We start from the raw sequence: 25,665 nt of genomic DNA on the forward strand, positions 1-25,665 counted from the left end.
TTCATGCTATTGCAGTGCGCAGGCACGGGGCCTCTCTGACCCTTCTCGGCACCAGCGCACTGCAGTACTTTGCTCTGCCCTCAACAAAGCAAAGTACGCCCCCGCTTCAGAGCCGCAGCATGAAGACAAGAAGAGGACATCATCGTAAGAAGATGGGAGGCCCCGGACCGGACCGCGATGCCCATCGGACCGGACCGCAGCGAGACCGCCCCTGGGCGAGTATAATCTAACCTCTTTTTCTCATCTTTCAGGATACATTGAGGGCTTATCTTTTTGGGGGTGTCAGGTTCCCATTAAGTCTGTATTCACTCCATTTTGACATAACCATGAGTAAAGCCTTAAAGTGATATCTTTAAATGAGTTCTATGCTTTATTGATATAATCATTTGTTGATATAAAAAATAAGGACCCATGGAGAGTAGCATCAATGCCAATGAAAAGGACCATAAAATGCTGTGCTGTTTTTCCACATACTGATCATTTGTATTCCTACCAGTAAGCACAGAAAGAGATGTTGGATGGCTGCCTAGTCCCACAATAAAATAAGCATTAATGCTTAGCCACTGTTTCTTCCAGAAATCAGTACAAGGTCATGCAAACTGCAAAAAAGACAACAATTGTTCTGATTTGCATGCCTTCCTGCTTAAAATGCATAGAGAGATGTTTTTTTTTGTTGTTTACAAATTTAGGGCAGTGTTCCCCAACTCCAGCCATCAAGAGCCAACATCAGATCATGTTTTCAGGATTCCATTAGTATTGCCCAAGTGATATTGTCATCACCTGTGCAATACCCAGGAAATTATGAAAACATGATCTGTTGGTGGCTCTTGAGGACTGGAGTTTGGCAACACTGCCTTAGTTGTCAGAGGGATTGTTATTTTCTAGAGAACAAATGAACTGCTATTGGATGATTCATCAAAAAACATGAATTACATAATCAAGAAGTTGCTTACATTTTGTCTCTATTGTTTTGCCCAGTGCTGTTTGCTTGTAGAAAATGTTTCAGCCATGACATGCATACCAAAATTTATTTTGGGAACACTGCTACAAAAAAAAAGGATTACTTTTGTTTCATAGTGGATGCTTTCCTGAAACGGAAAGTACTTGCAAGCAGCATAATACAAAGAATAGCAGGTTTACCCAGAATCCTTTGCAGTAGGCGGAGCTATGCAAATCATCTCTTTCCACCCCAGTCTAATCCACAGCGCTTGGAACCGCCAAGCGTTTGTATTATGCTGCTTGCAAGTACTTTCCGTTTCAGGAAAGCATCCGCTATGTATTTCCTTTAAGTAGAGGGCTTTTCGGTCTCTTTTGTCCCGCTACATTTAGCCCAACTTGGGTCTCTCCCTAAGGTGGCTAGCATATATGTATTACTTTTGTTTCCAATTTCAACTTTCCACATTTCAACCTATCCCCTATTTCAGTAGATCTAAGACCACATTTAAAGTATTATGTGGTAAACAATAAGGAATGAGAAATAGCTGCACTGCTAAAGTCAATACAAATCAAGGAGGCTTTATGAAGGTATAAACATTTGCAGCACTGGATAAGGTTGAATGAAGCTAAGCATTTAGCCCTCAGGGGAGTTCTGAGTCAAATTAATTTATTTGCTTTCAAGCTACATCAGGGAAACAAGTAACTTCATATGTATATTACAGTACAGAAATAAATGTGGTCTATAAACACTGTGAGCTCTAGCCAATAAAGTCAAATGAAAAGCAATTATATATATTTCATAAATAATATAAATAGATGTGAAAAGGATATCACTGAGTCATGGATATTTTGTGGCTGGAAATAATTTACCAGATCAAATGTGCAATTACATTTTAGCAAGCTATTTTTATATGATACGTAGCAATAAAAAGAATTTTAAAACTTTGGAACTTGGAGATTAATAGAGATTAACTTTCAAAGACTTTTATTAATTTATCAATAAAAAAAGAAGTAAGACAAAAGAACAGTAAAATAAAACAATACAACAGTGGGTGTGGCATTAGGATACATATTCCATACTGGATAACAGAATATGTTCCAAGGGTATACTAATAATATGTACAATACAATTAGCTTTTATAATGGACAATAAAGCTAATGCTATAAGTATAATAGAAGGGCAGCTCCCAACAAGCAATAAGGTGACATAAAATAATAGAACTGCAACACTACAGTACACTTAACCACTCAAGGTCATAGTAATGACTCGTAACGTAAACTCTCAGCTCACATAATGTAATCCATTAAAATCTGAATTTTGTACATTATTGTAGGATTCAAATGACTCCATAGAGATGACATCTCTACTGTATACTTAGGGTGAAAAAAATATTTTTATTTTACATTTTTATTTTACACAAGAAACTGGATTACTGCTCCTTTCTTCAGTGTCTGTGTATTATGATTTGTTATATCCCTAGCATTTTCCATATTGAGCTGAAATGTTTATTTCCATTTTTTTACATATTCCTGTTCATCTGGAAATGAACAGGAATATGGATGATGTTAGTAAGAGACATCTTATGAACACAAGAATAAAATAAAAGTGTGATGCTGAGTCACTACTCACAAGTTACTACTCATAGAGAAGTTGTTAAAACTGTTATTTTTATTACATTCTGATCGCATTGCTCTTTTGTGGCTGGTATAGGTTTATATTGTCTCTTGACAAAGGGATCATCTTTTATGCTTTGTGAGGAATTATTTTTGTCTCAAGTTGTGAGATGGGGTAGTCAGGAGGTCTGAGGTCAGATACCAGGAGGGCACATTGTACAGAGAGGAAAGACAAAGCCGTGGTCAGGTAAAAGTCCACGGTCAAATTCTAGGAGGGTACATCAAGACAAGGGAGGAAGACAAAGGTGTAGTCAGAGACCAAGTCCAGGGTCAGGTACTTGAAGTCAGAAAGCTTCAAGAGCAGAAAGGAAAATCCACACAAATTGTCACGACAAATCCTAGGACCTGCAACAAAATCAGAGAAACAAAAACAATGCAAGGCACACACAAGAAACAAAGCAAAGCTACAACTGACACTGGACTGCTAAGAGCTAGCCAGCTAAATAGCTGTCAAATCACTAAGAACAAAAGGCACCTGGAGGAAAGCCTGCAGGCTTGATTAGATTGAGCAGCAGGGCTGACAATCAAAGAGCTTGACAGGCCCACACACCCCAGCATCAGATTGGCTCAGTGGACTATCACACACAAAACTAACAGTCTAGTAGTGAGTGACAGTCAAGTAGTGTTACCATTAAGGGTTTCACTACCTGAAATTAGTTGTTTTATCTACTACTATGGTATTATAATTCACTGACTGGAGTGTTTTCTATTCACACCAATAAAGAAGAGTTTTTGGATTTTTGTGGAGCTGGATATTTCTTTCTTTACAGAAGTCATGTACTCAGAATATTTAGGTGGCAGACTAGCCTTAAAACTATTTTCTAATCAAGTCTTTCTAAGCCACTTTTAGCATATACTATGTCTTTATTAGCCCTGATAAGAGCCCAATTAATTGATTTCTACATTTATGTTTGCTATTCACAAATAACTCAAGCCCCTTTTTATGCAAACCTTACCAAATATTTTACCATTGATTTTATATTAGATGCAATTATTTACCCATCCCAAGTACATAACATACTTATTAATCCTTGATTATTTTTTATTTACCCTTTCTTTTTTTCAAAATTTTAAAATCCATATACTGTCCTCTACTCTTTTATAGTGTATGTGTCCTATCACAAAATTTTGAGGATAAAAAAAGTAAGAGTGTGAAAAGAGAAGAAACATCCTCCTGAAAACTGTATAGTGTTAATATTTTTATTATTTATTTATTTTTTTTTTTTATATAGCGCTAACATATTACGCAGCGCTTTACAGTTTGCACACATTATCATCGCTGTCCCCGATGGGGCTCACAATCTAAATTCCCTATCAGTATGTCTTTGGAATGAATGTATTATATTGCTGCATTTTCCAAATGTTGGTGTTTGATGTAATTATTGTATATAATAATAATTTTTATTTATATAGCACCAACATATTCCGCAGCACTTTACATTATAGAGAGGGACATGTACAGACAATAGGCATTACAGCATAATCATAAACACAGATCAAAACAGATACCAAGAGGAATGAGGGCCCTGCTCGCAAGCTTACAAACTATGAGGAAAAAGGGGAGACACGAGAGGTGGATGGTAACAGCTGCTTTAGTTGTTCGGACCAACCATAGTGTAAGAATCGGGTGTTCATATAATGCTGCATGAACCAGTTATAAGCCTAAGTATGTAACATTACAGACACAGGGGGCTATTACATGCATTAAGCGTATGAGAACATGATACGAGGAACCTGAATATGGCTTAACTTTTTTGAATGAGCAACACAGGGATAGCCAGTCTGAACAAATGCATGTTTAGGACACTCTTAAAACTGCGAGGATTGGGAATTAATCGTATTAACCTAGGTAGTGCATTCCAAAGAATTGGCGCAGCACGTGAAAAGTCTTGGAGACGGGAGTGGGAGGTTCTGATTATTGAGGATGTTAACCTTAGGTCATTAGAAGAATGGAGGGCACGGGTAGGGTGGTAGGCTGAGACCAGGGAGGAGATCTAAGGTGGTGCTGAGCCATGGAGTGCTTTGTGGGTGAGTGAGTAATAAGTTTGTACTGGATTCTGGAGTAGATGGGTAACCAGTGTAATGCCTGGCAGAAGGTAGAGGCATTGGAATAACGGTTGGTGATGAATATGTTTTTAAAAGCCATCTGTGCATTTGCATGGGGAAAATTAAAGTAACAGTGAATATGCAAGGCACAGAGAGATAGCAGTTAGCCAAGCCTTGTAGTTGGGAGGGGTTCTCTGTAAGCAAAAGAGTAATTTTCTGGAAGCTCAAGGAGTTTGGGTGCAATGTGTCAGAAAGAAGTGGAAAAGAGTTTGACCATAGAGAGACATTGTCAGACTGTCATTTGATGTGTGTCAAGCTTGGACATTGGTAAGTTCGTTGGACGCCACAGCATACAAATACGATGGGATCGAAAGGGAGAGGATGAAGGCCCTAACAGTAGGAAGCAAGGGATGGGACACCTCCTGACACCAACCTTTGCCTGTCCTTAAGCTTCCCTAATGCTCTATTTGGGTCCTTCCCCCGTCAACGCCACGTGCCTAGTCCCTGATTGCCACCTCAATGTACCCTGGCTGATGCACTGGCTGGAAAGTTTGCTTGCCTCACCACTGCAGATGGTAAGACACAGGGGAAGAGACAAACATGGGACAAACAAAAAAAAGGAAAGAAATGCTTAGCTTCATGCTCTGTTGCTAAGCCCCATAGCAGCATAAAAAACAACACCAGGAATCTGAACTCCCAAAGCAGCAACACTACCGACACAAGAAAGTTCCTTACCACCAGCTGGTCTGCATAGAAAAACTCTATTACCAATGATCAGCTGATGGGTCATGTAACTACGTAAAGGATGGAGGGAGTGGTTACTAACAAACATCAGCTGACCAACCCAAAAGAAGAGCAAACAAGAGACAGACTGTTAGGGTTGGCAGAACGCACAAATATATTTATTAGGTGAGATCCACCATGTAGGAAAGAACCTGCTGCTAAGTAATGCGGTGAAGTAAATTAGTATAAACGAACTCTGTTACTTCACAGAGCCCATAGTAAAGAGAATGCTGTGCCGTGTTTAGCTTACAGGGGACATAGCTAGTGAGTAGAGCCGACAGCGGTCATGCAGTCCAAACCAAACACGCTGCTCCTCTCCAATGGAGCTGGAATTCTAATGGCTATTAGCCAGCCCTGAATTCACTCATAAGAAACTCCTCGCCGGAGGTGCCAGCATTCAGGGGGCTTATTTCAGCCAGGTCCCTGATCACACACACGACCACACTGGTGCTGAGCTCGTACATATTTGATACTTTTATAGCTGCAGCAACTTCAGGACCTTTCCAGAAGGACCAATGGAAGGCTGCCACAGAACTTGATCAGGTACAGGGCCTTCCTGGAGGACCAATAGAAGTTGCTGCAGTACCTGAGCACGTGACCCTAAACCTCAACTGAGAGATCTTACCCTGGGCATACTCAGTGTGTGCAAAGCAGGACTTAGTCCCAGAAAAGCCTGCTCGCCGCAGACCAGTGCAGGGTACTATAGCAGATCCTGGAGAGGCAGCAGTAACCCTTTGCACAATATCAGATTCAATGAGACGCTAGGACCGACGTCTCTGCTGAGCAGGCTCCACTGTGGCCGATGCAGAATGGAAGACCACAGCAGACAAGGTTCGAGATTCCCCCTGTGCAGCAATGGGAACTCGACTCCTAACATTACCCCCCTCCTAGGGCCCCCCTCCTTGAGCCTCGCTACGCTCAAAAGCTGCAATGAGCAGCGGAGCCCGAATGTGCTCCACAGGTTCCCAGGTTCTGTCCTCTGGGCCATGACCCTTCCAGTCCACCAGATAAAATTTCTCGCCACGTACCACCTTACACCCTACGATAGCATTCACCTCAAACTCATCCGTGGATGAACCCAAGGTGTCGGTAATACCAAGGCGCGGAGGAATGGCCAAACGGTAGACCGCAGGGTTGACCTGTTCCAGAACCTTGAAAGGGCCAATGTAGCGAGGCGCTAACTTAGTGGACTCAACTCGCAGCTTGATGTTGCGGGCAGAGAGTCACACTAAGATGCCAGGAGCAAAGGTCGAGCGGGGCGCCGGTGTGTATCAGCAGAAACCCACATTCTCTCCTTGGAGGCCCAGATGGCATCCTGTGTGCGGTCCCAAATGTCACATGCCTCCACTGCCCAGTCTGCCACCCTAGAATCGGTGGATGACACGGGCATGGGCACAGGGACACGCAGATGCTGGCCGTAATTAAGTAGAAAAGGAGTCTGCTCAGTGGAATCGGCTACAGCATTGTTCAAGGCAAATTCCACCCAAGGTAGCAAAGATGCCCAGTAATCCTGCCTAGCAGAGGCAAAATGTCGCAAGTATGTCACCAGAGTCTGGTTGGTCCTCTCTACCAACCCATTCGTCTCGTGATGGTATGCAGAGGAGAGATTCATCTCTATGCTGAGTAAACAGCAGAGCTCTCTCCAAAACTGAGACGTGAACTCGGGACCCCGGTCACTGACAATTTTATCAGGCATTCCATGTAAACAGAAAATATGCTTTATGAATAACGCTGCCAAGGTCCGTGCAGAAGGTAACCGTGGAAGCGGCACCAAGTGCACCATCTTAGACAAATGATCGGTGACAACCCAGATAACGGTGCAGCTACGAGACTTGAGTAAGCCCACCACAAAGTCCATCCAGACCATCTCCCAGGGCCTGTCTGCCACCGGCAGAGGGTAAAGCAACCCAGCAGGCGTTGCCGAGGAGACGGAATCTGGGTGCAGGAAACGCACGCCCGAGTATAATCCCGGACGTCACGGGCCATATGCGGCCAACAGTACATCCTCACCAAAAGCTCACATGTCCTTTTGGTCCAAAAATCCCCACCCACTCTGGACGAGTGAGCCCAAGAGAGAACCTCCGGTCGCAAATTCACTGGCACGAAAGTCTTGCCCGGGGGCACCGACTCTAGCGAAACCGGAGCCACAGTTCTTAGGCTCTCAGAAGGGACAATTAGCCGAGGCTCCTCCTCCTTCTCTCCTCCTCAGATGACACTATGGAGCGGGAGAGAGTGTCGGCACGAATGTTCTTCTCTCTGGAGAGAAAATGAAGAGTAAAATGAAACGGGGAGAAGAACAGTGACCATCTAGCTTGGTGAAAATTCCGCCGCTGGGCCGTCTGTAGATATACCAAGTTCTTGTGGTCAGTGAATACCTGGAAGGGAAAGCAAGCTCCCTCCAAGAGGTGTCTCCACTCTGAGAAAGCCAACTTCATGGCTAGCAACTCCCTGTCCCCGATGGAATAATTCCTATCTGCAGGTGTGAAGGTCTTGGAGAAGAAGAAGCAAGGATGCTTCCGACCTTGAGCATTCTTTTGGAAAAGGACTCCTCCAGCACCAATGGATGAGGCATCCACCTCCATGATAGATGGCTTATCTACATTGGGGCGATGTAGAATGGGAGCACTAGCGAAGTGTGACTTAATCAAGAGAAAGGCCTTGGAGGCATCCTCCAACCATAACTTGGGATTTGCTCCCTTCTTGGTGAGGGCAACCAAGGGAGCTACCAAAGTTGAGAAGTGTGGAATGAACTTTCGATAGTAATTAATGAACTCCATAAAGCGCTGCACCACTTTAAGTGAATGGGGTTCCTGCAAGTCCATCACAGCCTGTAGCTTGGCATACCAATGATGATATAACCAAGGAAAGGCAAGGACTCCAGCTCAAACACACTTCTCCAACTTGGCGTAGAGGAAGTTTGCCCGTAAGAGGTCAAAGACTTTGCGAACATCTCTCCGATGGGAATCAATATCTGGAGAGTAGATGAGAATATCATCCAGATAGACTACGACCGAGGTGGAAAGCATATCCCGAAAGATGTCGTTCGCAAAGTCTTGGAAAACGGCTGGGGCATTACAGAGCCCAAAGGGCATCACCAGATATTCATAGTGCCCATCCCTGGTGTTAAAAGCCGTCTTCCATTTGTCCCCCTCACGGATACGAATCAGGTTGTAAATACCCCGCAGATCTAATTTAGTAAATACACTTGCTCCCCGTAGCCTATCAAAAAGCTCAGTTATCAGGGGTAGTGGGTACTTGTTCTTAATGGTGATGGCGTTAAGACCCCTGTAGTCTATGCATGGATGTAAGTCTCTACTCTTCTTCTGCATGAAGAAGAACCCAGCCCCAGCTTGTGACATTGAATTCCTAATGAGTCCTATTGCCAGATTCTCTTGGATGTACTGAGACATTGCCTCTGTCTCCGGCAGAGATAACTCGACCCTGGGGAGGCTCAGCACCAGGCAAGAGGTCAATAGGACAGTCATATGGGCAGTGAGGCGGAAGGGTCTCTGCAGCCCATTTGGAGAACACGTCCGCATAAGGCCAATAGTGCTTGGGGAGAGAGGAAAGATCTGCGGGTACCTCTGTTGTAGCAACCTGAACGCACTCCCTCTGACATCTACCCTCACAGGATTTACTCCATCCCAAAATTCTCCCTGAGGACCACTCTATATAAGGAGAATGATAGCGTAGCCATGGTATCCCCAACAGGACCTCATCAATTCCCTCAGGAATGACTAATATAGAGATAATCTCCTGATGTGCTGGAGACACAGAATGAGTGAAAGGAATGGTTTTGTGTGTAATCTGTGAGGGTAGTGTCGACCCATTTACCACTCGAATGGTTACTGGTTTGGTGAGCATCACCAGGGGTATTGCGTGTCGCTGGGTGAAAGCAGATGACATAAAATTACCCTCTGCCCCAGAGTCCACGCATAGCTCTACCATAAGAATGGATGGACCTATGGTAATTGTCCCTTTGAAGGACAACTTAGAGGCAATCATCTCCGTGTCTAGTGTACTTCCTCCAACTGCCACTAGACGCTGACGTTTCCCCAACCGCTGAGGACACTTGGAAGCAAGATGTCCTGACTACTGGCAAACATGGCAGACCTTAAGTGCACGAGTGGACCGGGACTTGGACCCCGCTCGTGACACCTCTATGGCCTCATGTGACTCGGGCGCCTGGACCGGAGATTCCAAAGGTCTGGCGAAGGTGGGAGCAAGCCGAAACCTCTGCCTACACTGGGCTTGCTCCAACCTTCGCTCATAAAAACGAAGGTCTATGCGAGTTGATACAGCTATGAGCTCCTCCAGTTTGGCAGGAATCTCCCTAGTGGCCAAAGCATCCTTCACATGGTCAGCCAGCCCCCTCCAAAATACAGGAATGAAGGCTTTATCTGGCCACTCCAACTCAGACGCTAATGTCTGGAAGTGGATGGCAAAATGACTGACCATGGTCAAACCCTGAGTCAATGCCAGCAGTTGGAGCGCCATATCATGGGTGACTTGAGATCCTTCAAAGACCTGTTTCAGAGTGCCCAGAAACCGAGGAACACTCCGCACCACATGATTGTTGCGCTCCCACAGCGGCAGAGCCCACTCCAAAGCTCTGTCCAACAAGAGAGAGATTATGAATCCCACCTTTGCATGCTCTGTGGGAAAATGTGCAGCCAGGAGTTCGTGATGTGTACCACACTGGCTCACGAAACCCCTACAGGACTTAGGATATGTGTCCACGTTCAGGATTGCTTCAGGCTTTGGTCAGGATTTTATGCAGGTAAAATCCTGACCAAAACTGCACGTGAGGTCGCTGGCAGGTCACCTGCGGTGTTCTTGCATGTTTTGCTCATTGTAGCAACATGCTGCGTTCTGAAAAAATGCACCGCATGTGCGTTTTCGTGTCAAAAACGCATGTGTTTTTTCCTGCATAGTGGAGACGGGATTTCATTAAATCCCCTCCACTATGCTGTAACATCTGGACACTGCGTTTTTGACGCTGCGGAAAAATGCAGCGTCAAAAACGCAGCGTTTCCTGAACGTGGAAACATACCCTAACTGCCCCCAGAGTATTTTTCAGGCAACAGGAGGTGAGATATGGTCGGAACAGAGGTGGCAGTGGGTAAAGCTGCTGCAGCCACGCTAGCAGCCTGAACAGCTATTGCGGTAACATCCATCGCCTAGGTTGCACGCTCAAGAGATGCCAACCTGCCCTCCAGTAGCTGGATGTACCCCTGCAATCGCTGTTCATCCGCCATTACATAGCCAGATCCTGCTGCTAGTATACTGATAGGGTTGGCGGAATGCACTGAATATATTTATTAGGTGAGATAGGTGTGTTCGCAACCCTGCAGGAAAGAACCTGCTGCTAAGTAAGGCGGTGAAGTCAATTAGTATAAACGAACTCTGTTACTTCACAGAGCCCATAGTAAAGAGAATGCTGTGCGCTGTTTAGCTCACAGGTGACACAGCTACTGAGTATAGCCGACAGTGGTCATGCAGTCCAAACCAAACACGCTGCTCCTCTCCGGTGGAGCCGGAATTCTAATGGTTATTAGCCAGCCCTGAATTCACTCGTAAGAAACTCCTTGCCGAAGATGCCAGCATTCTAGGGGCTTATTTCAGCCAGGTCCCTGACCACACACAGGACCACATTGGCGCTGAGCCCGTACATATTTGATACTAGCGCATGGCCATGTGGTCATGAGAACCTTTTATAGCTGCAGCAACTTCAGGACCTGCCACAGAACTTGATTAGATAAAGGGCCTTCCTGGAGGACCAATGGAAGTTGCTGCAGTACCTGAGCATGTGACCCTAGACCTCCACTGAGAGATCTTACCCTGGGCATGCTCAGTGTGTGCAAAGCAGTACTTAGTCCCAGAAAAGCCTGCTCGACGCAGACCAGTGCAGGGTACAATAGCAGAGCTTGGAGAGGCAGCAGTAACCCTTTGCACAGTATCAGATTCAATGAGACGCTGGGACCAATGTCTCTGCTGAGCAGGCTCCACTGCGGCTGATGCAGAATGTGAGACTGCAGCAGACAAGGTTTGAGATTCCCCCTGTGCAGCGGTGGGAACTTGACTGCTAACACAGACATTGACTCTTGCTGGACCAAATGCAGAAAACAAAATTTAAATTTCAGCAGAACAAGAGCTGCCATGAGTTCCATAATGAATCGTGACAATGTGGGTGTTAAGGAGATGTACACATTTTAGTTTAAATTCCATTAGGTACCAGGTATTATGCCTGACTTTTACATCTTTTAAATTACACAGAAGCACACACTTTGTGGATACAGGTGGCGGCACTAATATTGTAAGAGTAGATTAACTTCACAGCACACTTGTACAGGGACCTCCATTTTCATTTTATCTTTGTTTGGACCTCCGCTCACTTTAATTCCCCAAACCTAGTATTCCTTTACTAAAGCCTCCAAGTTAGGCCTTGGTCTACACGCCAGTCTTTTTTTCCACTCTGCCAACTTAGGGTCCCCATTTACCCATGGAAAACTTTCTCTTTAGCTTCCTGAAAACTTTCCCAGCTACATGGCTAACTACGAACCCCTTACCAGAGGTATTTTCAGTTTTGCATTTTCGTCTTTTTGCTCCCTTTCTTCCAAGAGCCATAACTTTTTTATTTTTTGGTCAATGTAGCCATGTTAGAGCTTGTTTTTGTGGGAAGAGTTGTACTTTTGAATTACACCATTGGTTTCCACAATGGTTTTTTGCTTTGCTTTTTTACTATGTTCACTAAATGCTAAAACTGACCTGCTATTATGATTCTCCAGGTCATTACGAGTTCATAGACACCAAACATGTCTAGGTTCTTTTTTATTTAATTGGTGAAAAATAATTTCAAAATTTGTTAGAAAAAACATTGTGCCGTTTTCAAATACCCGTAGCTTCTCCATTTTTTGTGATCTTGGGTTGGGTGAGGGCTTATTTTTTGCATGCCAAGCTGACATTTTTAATGAAAACCAAATGAAAAACAAAAAAATTTAATTTTGGCATTTTGACTTTTTTCTTGTTACACCGTTAGTGATTGGGTTAATTCTTTTCTATATTGATAGATCGGGCAATTCTGAATGCAGCGATACCAAATATGTGTATGTTTGATTTTTTCTATCATTTTACTTTGAATGGGTCCAAAGGGGGTTGATTTGAACTTTTATATTTTTTTAATTTCTTTTATATTTTTAAAAACATTTTTTTTTTACTTTTGTCATGCTTCAATAGTCTCCATGGGAGACTAGAAGCTGCCATAACCTGATCAGCTCTGCTACACACAGGCGATGATCAGATCGCCTGTATGTAGCAGAATTGCTGACTTAATATGAGTGCCGACCATCGGGGGTCGCTCATAGCAATCAAGCAGAGATGACCATAGTGGTCTGCTGGAGACTTCTGGTTGTCATGCCAACCCACCAGTAACCCGATATCACGTGACGGGGTCACCAATGGGCGGATTTGCTGCAACCGTGTATTAAATGCCACTGTAAGAGTTTGACTGTAGCATTTAATTTGTTAATAGCCTCAGGTGGATAGCGATTCCACCCACAGCTGTTCTGGGCATATGTCTGCTGTTCAAAACAGCTGACATGTGCCAGGAAAGATGTGGACTCACCACCAGAGGGTGTCCGACATCAGCTTATTATTATGCCCGATGTTGGAAAGGGGTTAATTACAGATAATTGGATTGAACCAAGGAGGATCAAACTCAAGTTAAATTTCTTAAAATTATTGGTTCCATGCAAATGCAACACTTTGAGATTAAATTTGCAAGTTGCACAAAAAAACTTGCCCAGTCCCATTTCGCATAGAGCTGAATCATCAGTGAATGGGCTATTGTCCTTTTGCATGACTTCACTGGCTTCTCCATAATGTCCTTTATGTACCATATTATCATACCTTTTACAGTGGTGGATAGTAACCGGGCCTTCAGAGACCAGCAGTTCGCAGTAGAGCACTGGCGGGCACAGGACTTGCAGTTTATACTGCAGAGTCAAAAAATATCATACAAATGTTACTTAATAATAATCAGAAATTTAATGATTTCTGATTATTATGGAGTAACACGTGATATTTTAAGAGTTAGGTGTCAAGTTTCTGCACAGGGGAAATATCGAACCATGTCCTCTGCAGTTTCCCATTCTTCCCCAGCCACAGTGGAGTCTGCTCAGCAGAGACATCAGTCCCAGCATCTCACTCAAGCGGATACTGTGCATCTGGTTACAGCTGCCATCCCAGGTTCAGCCTTTGTAACCAGCATTGATCAGCATTGAGCAGATCTTCCAGGGACTAAGTCCTGCTTTTCATCTATTGAGCATGCCTGTGGGACAACCTCTCATTGAGGTTGGAGGTCACATGCCCAGGTCCTGTAGTGGCTCTGATTGGACTACCAGGAAGGTCCCAGAAGGCTGCGACTATAAAAGGTTTGCATGGCTACTCGGCCAGGTGCTTTTATAGACCTGGCTATGTATGTGTGTGCTGAGAGATTGATACTGGTGAACGCTCCTAAATGATCCCCATCCCTTTCGTTGTCAGCACCTAATAGTGGCTTCTCAGCTACATTCACTCTACTGGTCAGTGTAGGGTGGGAATTCCTAATTGGTCTCAGCATCTGACGCAGGGCGTCCTCAGGCATGGGCTCGATAGCCACCGAGGGTCAGAGCGAGATCAATCACCAGCGTAGTGGGGGTGAATTTCAGGGAATCCTCTAGCATCCCTCTGCCGCATCCTGGAACTGCTAACAGGGCACAGCATTTCCTTTGTTCCCTGAAATTCTGTGAAGCAACAGAGTTCACATCAGTTCATGCCGGAACCCATGTTTATTCAGGCGAAGTACTGCCATACAGTGCCACCATTACCTAGCAGCAGGTTCCATCTCTGCACGGTGGACCCCAGGCTGCGAACGCACCTTATTACTATCTCTATATTTATTTGATGCGTTTCGCCATCCCTAACATTAAGTTTGCTATGTGTGCTCTCATTTATATTGGAATTACTTTTGGATCATATTTCTTTACTTCAGAGTTGGTTTACATACCTCTCCCTAACACTTCTCTCTCCGTAAAAATGAACTGTCCCAGACTAACCGGTTAAATCCAAGAATCCACAGTTTTAAGAGTGCTTTTAAAAAACAGTTCTTTAGACTAAAGGTACCGTCACACTAGACGATATCGCTAGCGATCCGTGACGTTGCAGCATCCTCGCTAGCGATATCGTCCAGTGTGACAGGCAGCAGCGATCAGGCCCCTGCTGTGCTGTCGCTGGTCGGGGAAGAAAGTCCAGAACTTTATTTCGTCGCTGGACTCCCCGCAAACATCGCTGAATCGGCGTGTGTGACACCGATTCAGCGATGTCTTCACTGGTAACCAGGGTAAACATCAGGTAACTAAGCGCAGGGCCGCGCTTAGTAACCCGATGTTTACCCTGGTTACCATCCTAAAAGTAAAAAAAACAAACACTACATACTTACCTACAGCCGTCTGTCCTCCAGCGCTGTGCTCTGCTCTCCTCCTGTACTGGCTGTGAGCATCGGTCAGCCGGAAAGCAGAGCGGTGACGTCACCGCTCTGCTTTCCGGCCGCTGTGCTCACACAGACAGTACAGGAGGAGTACAGAGCACAGCGCTGGAGGACAGACGGCTGTAGGTAAGTATGTAGTGTTTGTTTTTTTACTTTTAGGATGGTAACCAGGGTAAACATCGGGTTACTAAGCACGGCCCTGCGCTTAGTTACCCGATGTTTACCCTGGTTACCGGCATCGTTGGTCGCTGGAGAGCGGTCTGTGTGACAGCTCTCCAGCGACCAAACAGCGACGCTGCAGCGATCCGGATTGTTGTCGGTATCGCTGCAGCGTCGCTAAGTGTGACGGTACCTTAAGCTATGACCTCACCTCATTAATCTAACTGTTTTTTGTTCTCTCTTTCTTATTTTATCTCAGAATCTGGCACATCTATATTTATACAAATACTGGTTCATGTAGCATTATTTGAATACCATTTTTATTATTTTAATGGCTATACCATACACTGTTAATGATTTGAAACACTTGAAATGTTTATTTCTGCATTGCTGTCTTTTTGAAAAAATCTGGCAAAATTATTCAAAAAAACGCACAAAGATCTAATATAGTATTACATATATTGCTAACAGAGGTTTACAATGTCGACGGCCATGCTAAACTGAGCGTGCCTTTTCTAGTCAGATCGTGGCCATTACGCAGTTTAAGGCCAGGCTAGTATCAGCAAGGGTGACTAGCTCGGAGTTCCCAGGTTCCGTCGACCCAGTCAATGGCCATGCTGATATGAGTGTGCCTGCTCTCTTTGGATCATGGCGTTATATAGTTTGAGGCCGGGCCAGTGCCAGCATTTTTTTTTTAAAGTGTGATTACTTCTGTCTTGTTGTTGTGATGCAATTTTCCTGCTGATTTTAGTAAGCAGGGAGTTTTCAACATTTGCTGGGCCAAATGTTTTGCATGTTTTGTCATGGATAGTCAAATTTTGGCAATTTTTTTATTTTATTGTTTGTGTGTTATTTGGTTAAAACCTTCCTCTAGTGTTAGGGTCATGACTGAACAGTTTTAGGTTTTAAATGCATACAAATTCTACATACATTTGTTTATTGCATCAAGACTTTTTGACTTTTTCAGGAACTTATTGTTAAACAAAATACAATAAAATAAAACTATTTTACTAAATTGTAAAATGCTCTTATTAAAACTATAACATTTGTGTTGTTGGGGTCAATTTCGACCCAGGTCTAATATAAGAGTAAAAAAACAATAATAAGTCCCAAAACTGAACTCATAAACACAATATAAACCAACAGCCCACAGCCAGCTCTACCTCCAACAACTTGAGTTAGGGACATGTCCAGGCATGTATGGCCAAATCAGCTTAGAGTTGGTACTTTGCAGAGTATACATCTCCAGTTTACATATGCAACAATGAGGAGAAGATTTGATGTAAGCCAAATTCTGGATTATATCTTAGATGATAATGAATCAGAGGACACACAGCAGCAAACTGATACACATGAACAGGTTTCTGAGGAGGAAGATGATGTGGAGTATCAACCAGAAGACAGAGACAGTTCTGATTAGTCTGATGAGGAGGTCACTGGTGCTGAAGCTGCTCCCACTGAAAGATTCAAATCCAAAAGTGGCAAGATCAGTTGGAGCTCAGTACCTCCAGATGTACATGGCAGGGCAGATGCTGCTAATGTCATAAAAATGACCCCTGGGATCACAAGGTTGGCTGTGACAAGAGTAATTGACATCAAGACATGTTTTGATCTGTATATGCCATTGTCAATGAAAGAAGTCATTATTGCTATGACAAACCTTGAAGGAAAAAAAGTCCACGACAACATGTGGAATGACCTTCATGATGATGTCCTGGATGCCTACATTGGTGTTCTTCTCCTTGCTGGAGTGTACAAATCCTGCAATGAGGCCACTGATAGTCTCTGGGATGCATCGACAGGCAGGAATATTTTCGGGGCAACAATGTCACTTCAAAAGTTTCAAATGATATCAAGAGTCCTCAGATTTGACAACAGAGACACCAGAACAAAATCTGACAAACTTGCTCCCATCAGGGATGTTTGGGAGAAAAGGGTGCAGCTCCTTCCACTGATGTTCAACCCAGGGCCAGAGGTGACAGCAGACGAACGTTTTCTCCCTTTCTGTGGAAAATGCCCCTTTCGGTAATACAAGCCAAGTAAGCCAGGCAAATACGGCATAAAAATCTGGGCAGCCTGTGATGCAAAAACTAGCTATGCATGGAATCTACAGATTTACACAGGCAAGTCTGCAAGCGGCATCCCTGAAAAAAACCAAGGAAAACGTGTAGTCCTCGATATGACTACTGGACTGCAGGGTCACAACATTACTTGTGACAATTTTTTTTTACCAGATATGACCTTGGACAAGAACTTCTCAGGAGGAAAATCACCATTGTGGGCACAGTGAAAAAAAACAAACCTGAGCTGCCCGCTGAATTGTTGCAGATGAAGGACAGGGCTCCACTTTCCTCAAAGTTTGTTTTTACAGACACCACAACTGCTGTTTCATACTGCCCCAAAAAACGACGAAATGTGGTACTGATGTCCACACTTCACAAAGATGCAGCTGTGTCATCAGGAAGTGACAAAAAGCCCAGAATCATCCTGGACTATAACAAAAACAAAGGAGGAGTGGACAACCTGGACAAGCTGACTGTCACCTACACTTGCCAGTGAATGACTAGGAGATGGGGCCAATGGTTGTATTTTACAACATCCTTGATGTGTCAGCATGCAATTCATTTGTGTTGTGGACCCACATTCACCAAGGATGGAATTCAAAGAAAAAAAACAAGCGGAGGTTGTTTCTTGAGGAACTAGGAAGATCCCTTGTCAAGGCGCACATTGACCAAAGGGAACTAGTGCCCCGAGTCCCAGCCGCTGCAACCTTGGTCCGACAACTCCAGAGCTCAACAAGTGCTTTGTCTACACCCACAGCAACACAAAGAGCATCATCACCAGCATCCTCCTCAACCAGGCCTGCCTCAACATCAACCACAAAAGCCACAACCCCAGTGAGACCACCTGATTCTAAAAGAAAGAGGTGTCAGGTCTGCCTTAGCAATAAGGACAGAAAGACAAACACATCATGCTTCACCTGAAAAAATTACCTCTACAAAGAACACACAAAAAGTGTCACTTTATGCCACACATGCATCTAAATACTAATGCATCTAAAAACTAGTACTTGATTTCTGTTGATTTGATTTGCTTGATTGATTGTTGTTTGTTTGACCTAGAAAAGCTACTTTTTATTATTATTGCTATTAATGTTAATATAATTTTTATCTTTTATTTGTATTAAAGTTCTCTAAAAAAAAATCTGTTTTTTTGCCTTTTTCATAAAGTAGTTAGATATGGGTCAAAATTGACCCGTAACACCATAGATGTTACTAGAGTTAATAATATAAAATGAATATATGTATTTTTTTTACATTTAAGAAATGTGTTCTAAAACCCTTCAGTAATAGTCAGGTAATATAACAAACTTTTTAAAGTTTATATTATTCTCTTGAGGTTCATTTGACAATATATTTATATTGAAAATGAAGGGTATGCTCTCAAATGATAGGCCCAGGGGGCCACAACAAAAATATTAAAATCAATCCTTCCATGGATGAGAAACCCTAACAAGGTAACTAAGAGGTAAGAAACAAATTGGATCATAAATAACTGTTTTTAGGGTATCCTAGGGGTGATTTAAGACATGGGTCAAAACCGACCCGTTAACATAAGAAAGAGTAACAGAAAGCTAACACTAGAGGAAGGTTAAAACATGGCCAAATTTATCACCAGATGTCAGGAAGCTTATTACTCTGAGAGTGAAGTCAGACAAAAGCTAAAGAGAGGTAGCTATGGAATTCAACTGCTCTCAGAGTCAAGTGTCCAATATAATAAAGAAAGAAAAATAAGGTTATGGAACAGCTGATAAATCTAGAAGTGAATAACTACAGAAAGATTTCTCCAAAGTTTATCACATTATTAACAAAAAGTCAGTATCTGATGTCCGTAAAAGTGCTGTACAGATTTTTCACGAAATAAACAAAGAATATGGGATCAAAGTGAGTAGCCAAACTGTTGTGCGAAGGCTAAGAGGGTTGAATGCATAAGTTCTAGTCAAGAAGCCTTTCATCTCTGTAAAGAACCAGAATGTTCAACTTGAGTTTGCCAAAAACACAGCCAATGGAATGAGACAGGTTGGTCTAAGATGTTGTGGTCAAATGAATCCAAGTTCAATCTGTTTGGTTATGATGGCAAGCACTATATATACCGCCCAATTGGAAAACGTAATGATGTAAGGTACCAAACATCTACAGCGAAATGTGGTGACAATATCAATGTTTGGGGCTGTTTTTCTGCATTTGCCATTGGCCCACTGCATAGAATGCTACCATGTACAAGGATATACTGGAGAAGGTAATGCTGCCACATGGTAAAACCAAAGTAAGCAGGGCTGGAAATTCCAGCAAGACAATGATCCTAAGAACACATCCAATTTAGTAAAAAAAATTGGTTGGCAAAGAAAAATATTCACCTGTTCCAATGGACATACCAATCATCTGATATAAACACTATAGAGTACCTTTGAGATGAGTTGGGGCCCATACCCATAGTAACAATGATGAATTGTTTACAGATTTACTAATGGAATGGAGCAAGATCCCTCAGGATGTCATAAATACACTAGTGGCTTCAATGCCACGACACTGTGGTGCAGTAATTAAAGCAAGAGGTTAAGCTAGAGAATACTAAGTTATGGCATTGTAAGCAATGAATTACTCTCTATGCCGTGATCAATAAATAGTAGATGCAAAACTTTTGGCAGTCAGTTTTCTTTAATTAAATGACTATACCTATATTCTAAAGCATTTTGCTTAAAATTAAGGTCTTTTATGACAACTTCATGCACTTTCAATTCATAACCAGGAAAATGGCATCACAACAACCAGACAGATTAATCACACTTTAGAAAAAAGCAAAACTTTTGGTCTCCAGAATAATTCTTGCATGGGTTTTCAAAAACATATGCTAGAAGATGAAATTGTTCTATAAAATCTGGGTTTTAGCTGTGACATTGAGTATTTTAATTGTTTTAAAAATTCAATTTAACTCCAAAGAAAGTTAAAACACAACTTTTTGATCTTAGGTAACTTTTGTGCTATAGGTTATTAGTTCATGGTGTCATTTTCCATAAAATATAGCAATATATGATTATTATAATGAAAGTTGAGATTTTTGTTTCAGATGGTGTGCTGTCTATAACATTCACTTCCTTCCTATTACTTAGATTACTCAGTTTATTTTACTTTACCACTGTGGGAAAAGTTTCAATCAAAAGAAAACACTCTTAGGTCACTGTTAACAGTTTCACGCTGAGTATATGCTCAAATCTATACCACATTTAACTGGATTTCTAATGTGTTTCATTTATTGTTTTATTTCTCATAAGCCCCAAAAAATATAAGATCACATAAGCCTTTTATGGGCAGCCAGAAGGATATTATTAAAACTAAAAATATTGTATACATTTTGGAGATTTGCTAACAATTTTGTTAAAACATTACCCAAGAAAAGAAATGCATTGAAAAAAGGAACTGTGTTGTGAACATAAGGTTATAATGGCAGAAAGAGTTGCGTTTGCAAACATACTGTGCCTCAACGTTATATTTCATAGAGACGCTCTTGAACAGAAGACTCATTCTAATGTAAAACAATACCATAAATCCCTACAGCACCTCGATTGGTAAAAGGAGGAGTTACATTGTACCAACAGAGCTCTAGCTTAACCCCTTAATCCAATAAGATGTACTATCCCGTCGAGGTGGAGTGGGCCTTAATTCCCACCGACAGGATAGTACATCATAGGCGATCGGCCGCGCTCACGGGGGGAGCGCGGCCGATCGCGGCCGGGTGTCACCTGACTATTGCAGCTGACATCCGGCACTATGTGCCGCGCTCCTGGCACATTAACCCCCGACACACCGTGATCAAACATGATCGCGGTATGCCGGCGGTACAGGAAAGCTTCGCGCAGGGAGGGGGCTCCCTGCGGGCTTCCCTGAGACGATCGGTACAAGGTGATGTGCTCACCTTGTACCGAGCATCTTGTCCCTGCAGTCCCCGGATCCAAAATGGCCGCAAGGCTGCATCCGGGTCCTGCAGGGAGTACTTCTGGGTCAGGAGCAGGCTGCAGCTGCAGCTCTGTAAGCCTGCAGCGATGAGTGAGATCGCCGATCTCACAGAGTGCTATGCAAACTGTGAGATCTGCGATCTGTGATGTCCCCCCCTGGGACAAAGTAAAAAAAAAAATTTCCACATGTGTAAAACAAACAAAAAAAAAATTACTAAATAAATAAAAAAAAAATATTATTCCCATAAATTTATTTCTTTATCTAAAAAAACAACAAAAAACAATAAAAGTACACATATTTAGTATCGCCGCGTCCGTAACGACCCATCCTATAAAACTGTCCCACTAGTTAACCCCTTCAGTGAACACCGTAAGGAAAAAAAAAACGTGCCAAAAAACGCTTTATTATCATACTGCCGAACAAAAAGTGGAATAACACGCGATCAAAAAGACGGATGTAAATAACCATGGTATCGCTGAAAACGTCATCTTGTCCCGCAAAAAACGTGCTGGCTCAAAGCATAATCAGCAAAAAAATAAAAAAAGTTATAGTCCTGAGAATAAAGTGATGCCAAAATAATTATTTTTTCTATAAAATAGCTTTTATCGTATAAAAGCACCAAAACATAAAAAAATTATATAAATGAGATATCGCTGTAATCGTACTGACCCGAAGAATAAAACTGCTTTATCAATTTTACCAAACGCGGAACGGTATAAACGCCTCCCCCAAAAGAAATTCATGAATAGCTGGTTTTTGGTCATTCTGCCTCACAAAAATCAGAATAAAAAGTGATCAAAAACTGTCACATGTCCAAAAATGTTACCAATAAAAACGTCAACTCGTCCAGCAAAAAACAAGACCTCAGATGACTCTGTGGACCAAAATATGGAAAAATTATAGGTCTCAGAATGTGGAGACGCAAAAACTTTTTTGCTATAAAAAAGCGTCTTTTAGTGTATGACAGCTGCCAATCATAAAAATCCGATATAAAAAATGCTATAAAAGTAAATCAAACCCCCCTTCATCACCCCCTTAGTTAGGGAAAAATAATAAAATTAAAAAAATGTATTTATTTCCATTTTACCGTCAGGGCTAGGGTTGGGGTTAGGGTTAGGGCTAGGGTTGGGGCTAGGGTTAGGGTTGGGGCTAGGGTTGGGGTTAGGGTTGGGGATAGGGTTAGGGCTAGGGCTAGGGTTAGGGTTGGGGTTAGGGTTCGGGCTAAAGTTAGGGTTAGGGTTGGGGCTAAAGTTAGGGTTAGGATTATATTTACGGTTGGGATTAGAGTTAGGGGTGTGTCAGGGTTAGGGGTGTGGTTAGGGTTACCGTTGGGATTAGGGTTAGGGGTGTGTTAGGAGTCGAGTTTCCTCTGCTGCACACGGGGAATCTCGATCCGTCTCCGCTGCGGTCTCCCATTCTTCTCCAGCCGCAGTGGAGTCTGCTCAGCAGGGACGTCGATCCCAGCGTCTCGCTCAGTCTGACTCTGTGCGAAGAGTTACTGCTGCTTTTCCTGCTTCTGCCATTGAAGCCAGTGCTGGGCAGTGGCGAGTGGACGTTTCTGGATCTAAGTCCTGCTTTTCTCTGTCTGAGCATGCCCAGGGCAGGATCTCCCATTGGAGATCGAGGGTCACATGCTCAGGTATTGCAGCACATCCCATTGGTCCTCCTGGAAGGTCCTGAGAGGGCAAAACTTCGGTAGCAGCTTCCTGTGCTGCAACTATATAAGCTGCGCATGACTGCACGGCCATGCGCTAGTATTGTCTTGTAATTATGTGTGTGTGTTGTGAGTGAAGTCGCTCTTTAAATAACCCTCCCTATTGAATGACTGTTCGCGGAAGGTGTATGTTTGCTATCTAGCGCCTGACTTATCCAACAGCACGTAACACACATTACAGCTACCAGTTGCTGTGTCCGCCAGTACGGCGCCGTGCGCTTGCTCTGCGCTTTCCTGACCCAAGCCTGGGTGGTTAGTGGCGTCCTTCAGTGCGGCACCGCACGCACTCTTGTGCCTTTATATTATTATTTATGTTCCTCTGACACCCCAGTTGCGGTGTCGAGCGCATGGGGTCTTCTGAACTCAAATCCTCAGTCTCGGGTTTGAGATTAGTGACTCCTTGCTTGCGCTCTATGTGCGGTACCGCGGTCCTGTGATGCAACAGGGTCGCTTCCTTCACACAGGGTGAAGTTAACCCATGTGTGTATTCTTATAGTACCGCCATATAGTCCGTCTTTACTAGCAGCGGGGTTTTTACCTGCACGGTGGACCTCGGACTGCGAACGCACCTAGTTCCACTTCATCTTGTACTTGGTGCGTCCCGCCAGTCCTTAACATAATACTAGCGCCAAGGTCTGGCTAGTAAATGATGGACAATCAGCGTTCACAGCGGTACATCCAGCAGCTGGAGGGAAGGTTGGCGGCTCTTGAGCGTTCAACCTCAGCTGTGGATGTCACTGCTGTCGCTGTTCAGGCTGCTAGTGTTGCTGCAGCCACCTTGTTCACTGCCGCTCCTGTCCCGACTCTAACTCGCCTCCCGCTTCCAGAGAAGTTCTCTGGTGACAGTAAGTCTTGTAGGGGTTTCGTGAGTCAGTGCTCTATCCATCTCGAGCTTCTGGCCTCTCGTTTCCCTACAGAGCGGGCTAAGGTGGGATTTATAGTGTCTCTTCTATCGGACAGGGCGTTGCAGTGGGCTACGCCGCTATGGGAGCGTAGCGATCATGTGGTGCAGAGTGCTCCGTCGTTTCTGAGCACTCTGAAACAAGTCTTTTTAGGACCTCGTGTCACCCATGATATGGCGCTCCAATTTTTGGCATTGACTCAGGGCGCGTCCTTGGTCAGTCATTTTGCCGTCCACTTCCGCACCCTAGCATCTGAGCTGGAGTAGTCGGATAAAGCCCTCATTCCAATATTTTGGAGGGGGCTGGCTGACCACATTAAGGACGCCCTGGCCACTAGGGAGATTCCCGCCACACAGGAGGAATTAATAACTCTATCCACTCGTATTGATCTCCGTTTTCACGAGCGGAGGTTAGAGCGAGCCCAGTGTAGGCAGAGGTTTCGGCTGGCTCCCACCTTCGCCAAACCTTTGGAATCTCCAGACCAGGCTCCTGAGCCCCATGAGCCTGTGGTAGTGTCACCAGCGGGATCTAGGTCCCGGACCGCTCGTGCACTCCAGATTTTTCATCTTTGCCAACAGTCAGGACATCTTGCCTCCAGATGTCTCCAGCGGTCGAGGAAACGTCAGCGTCTAGTGGTAGTTGGTGGAGGTGCACTAGACACGGCGACGTTTGCCTCCAAATTGTCCTTTAAGGGGACAATAACATTGGGCTCATCCTCTCACTCGGTAGAACTCTGCATGGATTCTGGGGCGGAGGGCAATTTCATGTCTTCTGCCTTTGCCCAACGTCACGCAATTCCTCTGGTCATGCTATCTCAACCAGTAACGGTACGAGTGGTGAATGGGTCGACACTGCCCGCACAGATTACACATCAAACTATCCCTTTTACTCTGTCCATGTCACCATCTCATCAGGAGATTATATCTCTACTCCTCATTCCTGAGGGAATTGATGATGTTCTCTTCGGGATACCTTGGTTACGGTACCACTCTCCTCACATCGAGTGGTCCTCAGGCAGAATTCTGGGATGGGGTTAATCTTGTGGGAACAGGTGTCATCGAGAGTGCGTTCAGGTTGCTACTACAGAGGTACCCGCAGATCTTTCCTCTCTCCCCAAGCAATATTGGTCTTATGCAGACGTGTTCTCCAAAAAGGCAGCGGAGACTCTTCCGCCCCATCGCCCCTATGACTATCCTATTGATCTCTTGCCTGGTGCTGAGCCTCCCCGGGGTCGAGTCTATCCATTATCTCTCCCGGAAACGGAGGCAATGTCTCAGTACATTCAAGAGAATCTGGCAAGAGGGTTCATCAGGAAGTCAGTGTCAACTGCTGGGGCAAGGTTCTTTTTCGTGCAGAAGAAGAATGGAGAACTACGTCCATGCATAGACTACAGGGGTCTTAATGCTATCACAGTTAAGAACAAGTACCCTTTGCCTTTGATATCTGAGCTTTTCGATAGGCTTCGGGGAGCTAGAGTGTTTCCTAAACTAGATCTGCGGGGTGCTTATAACCTGATTCGCATCCGTGAGGGGGACGAATGGAAAACGGCATTTAACACCAGAGATGGGCACTATGAGTATCTGGTGATGCCCTTCGGGCTCTGTAATGCACCTGCCGTTTTCCAAGACTTTGTCAACGACATCTTCCGGGATATGCTTTCCACCTCGGTTGTAGTCTATCTGGATGATATCCTCATCTTTTCTCCAGATATTGACTCCCACCGGAGAGATGTTGGCAGAGTCTTCGACCTCCTACGGGCAAACTCTCTTTATGCGAAGTTGGAGAAGTGTGTGTTTGAGCAGGAGTCCTTACCTTTCCTGGGCTATATCATCTCCGCCCAGGGATTGGCTATGGATCCTGCCAAACTACAGGCTGTGATGGACTGGCAAGAGCCCCATTCTCTTAAAGCGG

The sequence above is a fragment of the Ranitomeya imitator genome, chromosome 1 (genome assembly GCF_032444005.1).
Source record: "Ranitomeya imitator isolate aRanImi1 chromosome 1, aRanImi1.pri, whole genome shotgun sequence".
Classification (NCBI taxonomy): Eukaryota; Metazoa; Chordata; class Amphibia; order Anura; family Dendrobatidae; genus Ranitomeya; species Ranitomeya imitator.